The following is a 7,408-nucleotide window of genomic DNA, read 5'->3' as shown; positions in this document are numbered from 1 at the left end:
CACACTTAAAAACGTGATCACAAATAATAGCTACAAAACGCTCTAAACTCAATATTTAAGGAGTTATGGCCATTTTAAAATATTGATTAAGTTCACACTTAAAAAAAGTGATCACAAAATAATAGCTAAAAAACGCTCTAAAAACTCAAATATTAAGGAGTTATGGCCATTTTAAAATATGATTAATTCACACTTAAAAAAAGTGATCACAAATAATAGCTAAAACGCTCTAAAATAATATTAAGGAGTTATGGCCATTTTAAAATTATGATTAATTCACAACTTAAAAAAGTGATCACAAATAATAGCTAAAAACGCTCTAAACTCAATATTTAAGGATTATGGCCATTTTAAAATTTATGATTAAATCACACTTAAAAAAGTGATCACAAATAATAGCTAAAAACGCTCTAAACCAATATTTAAGGAGTTATGGCCATTTTAAAAATATGATTAATCACACTTAAAAAATGATCACAAATAATAGCTAAAAACGCTCTAAACTCAATATTTAAGGAGTTATGGCCATTTTAAAATATTGATTAATTCACACTAAAAAAGTGATCACAAATAATAGCTAAAAACGCTCTAAACTCAATATTTAAGGAGTTATGGCCATTTTAAAATATGATTATTCACACTTAAAAAAGTGATCACAAATAATAGCTAAAAACGCTAAACTCAATATAAAGGAGTTATGGCCATTTAAAAGATTGATTAATTCACACTTAAAAAAGTGATCACAATAATAGCTAAAAACGCTCTAAACTCAATATTAAGGAGTTATGGCCATTTTAAAATAGGGATTAATTCACACTTAAAAAATGATCACAAATAATAGCTAAAAACGCTCTAAACAATATTAAAGAGTTATGGCCATTTAAAGTTATGATTAATTCACACTTAAAAAAAGTGATCACAAAAATAGCTAAAAACGCTCTAAACTCAATTTTAAGGAGTTAGGGCCATTTAAAAAATTATTGATTAATTAACACTAAAAAAGTGATCACAAATAATAGCTAAAAACGCTCTAAACTCAATATTTAAGGAGTTATGGCCATTTTAAAATATGATTAATTCACACTTAAAAAAGTGATCACAAATAATAGCTAAAAACGCTCTAAACTCAATATTTAAGGAGTTATGGCCATTTTAAAGTTATGAGTAAATCACACTTAAAAAAGTGATCACAAATAAATAGCTAAAAAACGCTCTAAAGTGAACATTTAAGGAGTTATGGCCATTTTAAAATATTGATTAATTCACACTTAAAAAAGTGATCACAAATAATAGCTAAAAACGCTCTAAACTCAATATTTAAGGAGTTATGGCCATTTTAAATATGATTAATTCACACTTAAAAAAGTGATCAAAAATAATAGCTAAAAACGCTCTAAACTCAATATTTAAGGAGTTATGGCCATTTTAAAGTTATGATTAATTCACACTTAAAAAAGTGATCACAAATAATAGCTAAAAACGCTCTAAACCAATATTTAAGGAGTTATGGCCATTTTAAAATATTGATAATTCACACTTAAAAAAGTGATCACAAATAATAGCTAAAACGCTCTAAATCATATTAAGGAGTTATGGCCATTTTAAAATATGATTAATCACACTTAAAAAAGTGATCACAAATAATAGCTAAAAACGCTCTAAACTCATATTTAAGGAGTTATGGCCATTTAAAGTTTGATTAATTCACACTTAAAAAAGTGATCACAAATAATAGCTAAAAACGCTCTAACTCAATATTAAGGAGTTATGGCCATTTTAAAGTTATGATAATTCACACTTAAAAAAGTGATCACAAATAATAGCTAAAAACGCTCTAAACTCAATATTTAAGGAGTTATGGCCATTTTAAAATATTGATTAATTCACACTTAAAAAAGTGATCACAAATAATAGCTAAAAAAACGCTCTAAACTCAATATTTAAGGAGTTATGGCCATTTTAAATATGATTAATTCACACTTAAAAAAGTGATCACAAAAATAGCTAAAAACGCTCTAAACTCAATATTTAAGGAGTTATGGCCATTTTAAAATTATGATTAATTCACACTTAAAAAAAGTGATCACAAATAATAGCTAAAAACGCTCTAAACTCAATATTTAAGGAGTTATGCCATTTTAAATGATGATTAATTCACACTTAAAAAAGTGATCACAAATAATAGCTAAAAACGCTCTAAACTCAATATTAAGGAGTTATGGCCATTTAAAGTTATGATTAATTCACACTTAAAAAAGTGATCACAAATAATAGCTAAAAACGCTCTAAACTCATATTAAGGAGTTATGGCCATTTTAAAATATTGATTAATTCACACTTAAAAAAGTGATCACAAATAATAGCTAAAACGCTCTAAATCAATATTAAGGAGTTATGGCCATTTTAAAGTATGATTAATCACACTTAAAAAAGTGATCACAAATAATAGCTAAAAACGCTCTAAACCCAATATTAAGGAGTTATGGCCATTTTAAAATATTGATTAATTCACACTTAAAAAAGTGATCACAAAAATAGCTAAAAACGCTCTAAACTCAATATTTAAGGAGTTATGGCCATTTTAAAGTTATGATTAATTCACACTTAAAAAGTGATCACAAATAATAGCTAAAAACGCTCTAAACTCAATATTAAAGGAGTTATGGCCATTTTAAAGTTATGATAATTCACACTTAAAAAAAGTGATCACAAATAATAGCTAAAACGCTCTAAACTCAATATCTAAGGAGTTTATGCCATTTTAAAGTTATGATTAATTCACACTTAAAAAGTGATCACAAATAATAGCTAAAACGCTCTAAACTCAATATTTAAGGAGTATGGCCATTTTAAAGTTATGATTAATTCACACTTAAAAAAGTGATCACAAATAATAGCTAAAACGCTCTAAACTCAATATTTAAGGAGTTATGGCCATTTTAAAATATTGATTAATTCACACTTAAAAAGTGATCACAAATAATAGCTAAAAACGCTCTAAACTCAATATCTAAGGAGTTATGCCCATTTTAAAGTTATGATTAATTCACACTTAAAAAAGTGATCACAAATAATAGCTAAAAACGCTCTAAACCTCAATATTTAAGGAGTTATGGCCATTTTTAAAGTATGATTAATTCACACTTAAAAAAAGTGATCACAAATAATAGCTAAAAACGCTCTAAACTCAATATTTAAGGAGTTATGGCCATTTTAAAATATTGATTAATTCACACTTAAAAAGTGATCACAAATAATAGCTAAAAACGCTCTAAACTCAATATCTAAGGAGTTATGGCCATTTTAAAGTTATGATTAATTCACACTTAAAAAGTGATCACAAATAATAGCTAAAAACGCTCTAAACTCAATATTAAAGGAGTTATGGCCATTTTAAAGTATGACTAATTCACACTTAAAAAAAGTGATCACAAATAATAGCTAAAACGCTCTAAACTCAATTTTTAAGGAGTTATGGCCATTTTAAATTATGATTAATTCACACTTAAAAAAGTGATCACAAATAATAGCTAAAAACGCTCTAAACTCAATATCTAAGGAGTTATGGCCATTTTAAAGTTATGATTAATTCACACTTAAAAAAGTGATCACAAATAATAGCTAAAAACGCTCTAAACTCAATATTTAAGGAGTTATGGCCATTTTAAAATATTGATTAATTCACACTTAAAAAAGTGATCACAAATAATAGCTAAAAACGCTCTAAACTCAATATTTAAGGAGTTATGGCCATTTTAAAGTTATGATTAATTCACACTTAAAAAAGTGATCACAAATAATAGCTAAAAACGCTCTAAACCCAATATTTAAGGAATTATGGCCATTTTAAAATATTGATTAATTCACACTTAAAAAAGTGATCACAAATAATAGCTAAAACGCTCTAAACTCAATATTTAAGGAGTTATGGCCATTTTAAAATATGATTAATTCACACTTAAAAAAGTGATCACAAATAATAGCTAAAAACGCTCTAAACTCAATATCTAAGGAGTTATGGCCATTTTAAAGTTATGATTAATTCACACTTAAAAAAGTGATCACAATAATAGCTAAAAACGCTCTAAACTCAATATTAAAGGAGTTATGGCCATTTTAAAGTTATGATTAATTCACACTTAAAAAAGTGATCACAAATAATAGCTAAAAACGCTCTAAACTCAATATTTAAGGAGTTATGGCCATTTTAAAATATTGATTAATTCATACTTAAAAAAGTGATCACAAATAATAGCTAAAAACGCTCTAAACTCAATATTTAAGGAGTTATGGCCATTTTAAAATATTGATTAATTCACACTTAAAAAAGTGATCACAAATAATAGCTAAAAACGCTCTAAACTCAATATCTAAGGAGTTATGGCCATTTTAAAGTTATGATTAATTCACACTTAAAAAGTGATCACAAATAATAGCTAAAAACGCTCTAAACTCAATATTTAAGGAGTTATGGCCATTTTAAAGTTATGATTAATTCACACTTAAAAAAGTGATCACAAATAATAGCTAAAAACGCTCTAAACTCAATATTAAGGAGTTATGGCCATTTTAAAGTTATGATTAATTCACACTTAAAAAAGTGATCACAAATAATAGCTAAAAACGCTCTAAACTCAATATCTAAGGAGTTATGGCCATTTTAAAGTTATGATTAATTCACACTTAAAAAAGTGATCACAAATAATAGCTAAAAACGCTCTAAACTCAATATCTAAGGAGTTATGGCCATTTTAAAGTTATGATTAATTCACACTTAAAAAGTGATCACAAATAATAGCTAAAAACGCTCTAAACTCAATATCTAAGGAGTTATGGCCATTTTAAAGTTATGATTAATTCACACTTAAAAAAAGTGATCACAAATAATAGCTAAAAACGCTCTAAACTCAATATTTAAGGAGTTATGGCCATTTTAAAATATTGATTACTTCACACTTAAAAAAGTGATCACAAATAATAGCTAAAAACGCTCTAAACTCAATATCTAAGGAGTTATGGCCATTTTAAAGTTATGATTAATTCACACTTAAAAAAGTGATCACAAATAATAGCTAAAAACGCTCTAAACTCAATATTAAAGGAGTTATGGCCATTTTTAAAGTTATGATTAATTCACACTTAAAAAAGTGATCACAAATAATAGCTAAAAACGCTCTAAACTCAATATTTAAGGAGTTATGGCCATTTTAAAATATGATTACTTCACACTTAAAAAAGTGATCACAAATAATAGCTAAAACGCTCTAAACTCAATATCTAAGGAGTTATGGCCATTTTAAAGTTATGATTAATTCACACTTAAAAAAGTGATCACAAATAATAGCTAAAAACGCTCTAAAGTGAACATTTAAGGAGTTATGGCCATTTTAAAATATTGATTAATTCACACTTAAAAAAGTGATCACAAATAATAGCTAAAAACGCTCTAAACTCAATATTTAAGGAGTTATGGCCATTTTAAAGTTATGATTAATTCACACTTAAAAAAGTGATCACAAATAATAGCTAAAAACGCTCTAAACTCAATATTTAAGGAGTTATGGCCATTTTAAAATATTGATTAATTCACACTTAAAAAAGTGATCACAAATAATAGCTAAAAACGCTCTAAACTCAATATCTAAGGAGTTATGGCCATTTTAAAGTTATGATTAATTCACACTTAAAAAAGTGATCACAAATAATAGCTAAAAACGCTCTAAAGTGAACATTTAAGGAGTTATGGCCATTTTAAAATATTGATTAATTCACACTTAAAAAAGTGATCACAAATAATAGCTAAAAACGCTCTAAACTCAATATTTAAGGAGTTATGGCCATTTTAAAATATTGATTAATTCATACTTAAAAAAGTGATCACAAATAATAGCTAAAAACGCTCTAAACTCAATATTTAAGGAGTTATGGCCATTTTAAAATATTGATTAATTCACACTTAAAAAAGTGATCACAAATAATAGCTAAAAACGCTCTAAACTCAATATCTAAGGAGTTATGGCCATTTTAAAGTTATGATTAATTCACACTTAAAAAAGTGATCACAAATAATAGCTAAAAACGCTCTAAACTCAATATTTAAGGAGTTATGGCCATTTTAAAGTTATGATTAATTCACACTTAAAAAAGTGATCACAAATAATAGCTAAAAACGCTCTAAACTCAATATTTAAGGAGTTATGGCCATTTTAAAATATTGATTAATTCACACTTAAAAAGTGATCACAAATAATAGCTAAAAACGCTCTAAACTCAATATCTAAGGAGTTATGGCCATTTTAAAGTTATGATTAATTCACACTTAAAAAAAGTGATCACAAATAATAGCTAAAAACGCTCTAAACTCAATATTAAAGGAGTTATGGCCATTTTAAATATTGATTAATTCACACTTAAAAAAGTGATCACAAATAATAGCTAAAAACGCTCTAAACTCAATATCTAAGGAGTTATGGCCATTTTAAAGTTATGATTAATTCACACTTAAAAAAGTGATCACAAATAATAGCTAAAAACGCTCTAAAGTGAACATTTAAGGAGTTATGGCCATTTTAAAATATTGATTAATTCACACTTAAAAAAGTGATCACAAATAATAGCTAAAAACGCTCTAAACTCAATATTTAAGGAGTTATGGCCATTTTAAAATATTGATTAATTCACACTTAAAAAAGTGATCACAAATAATAGCTAAAAACGCTCTAAACTCAATATCTAAGGAGTTATGGCCATTTTAAAGTTATGATTAATTCACACTTAAAAAAGTGATCACAAATAATAGCTAAAAACCCTCTAAACTCAATATTTAAGGAGTTATGGCCATTTTAAAGTTATGATTAATTCACACTTAAAAAAGAGATCACAAATAATAGCTAAAAACGCTCTAAAGTGAACATTCAAGGAGTTATGGTCATTTTAAATATTGATTAATTCACACTTAAAAAAGTGATCACAAATAATAGCTAAAAACGCTCTAAACTCAATATTTAAGGAGTTATGGCCATTTTAAAATATTGATTAATTCACACTTAAAAAAGTGATCACAAATAATAGCTAAAAACGCTCTAAACTCAATATCTAAGGAGTTATGGCCATTTTAAAGTTATGATTAATTCACACTTAAAAAAGTGATCACAAATAATAGCTAAAAACCCTCTAAACTCAATATTTAAGGAGTTATGGCCATTTTAAAGTTATGATTAATTCACACTTAAAAAGAGATCACAAATAATAGCTAAAAACGCTCTAAACTCAATATTAAAGGAGTTATGGCCATTTTAAAGTTATGATTAATTCACACTTAAAAAAAGTGATCACAAATAATAGCTAAAAACGCTCTAAACTCAATATTTAAGGAGTTATGGCCATTTTAAAATATTGATTAATTCAC

The sequence above is a fragment of the Musca domestica genome, unplaced genomic scaffold (genome assembly GCF_030504385.1).
Source record: "Musca domestica strain aabys unplaced genomic scaffold, Musca_domestica.polishedcontigs.V.1.1 2, whole genome shotgun sequence".
In the NCBI taxonomy this organism is placed as follows: Eukaryota; Metazoa; Arthropoda; class Insecta; order Diptera; family Muscidae; genus Musca; species Musca domestica.
Note: the sequence above shows the minus strand (reverse complement) of the source record.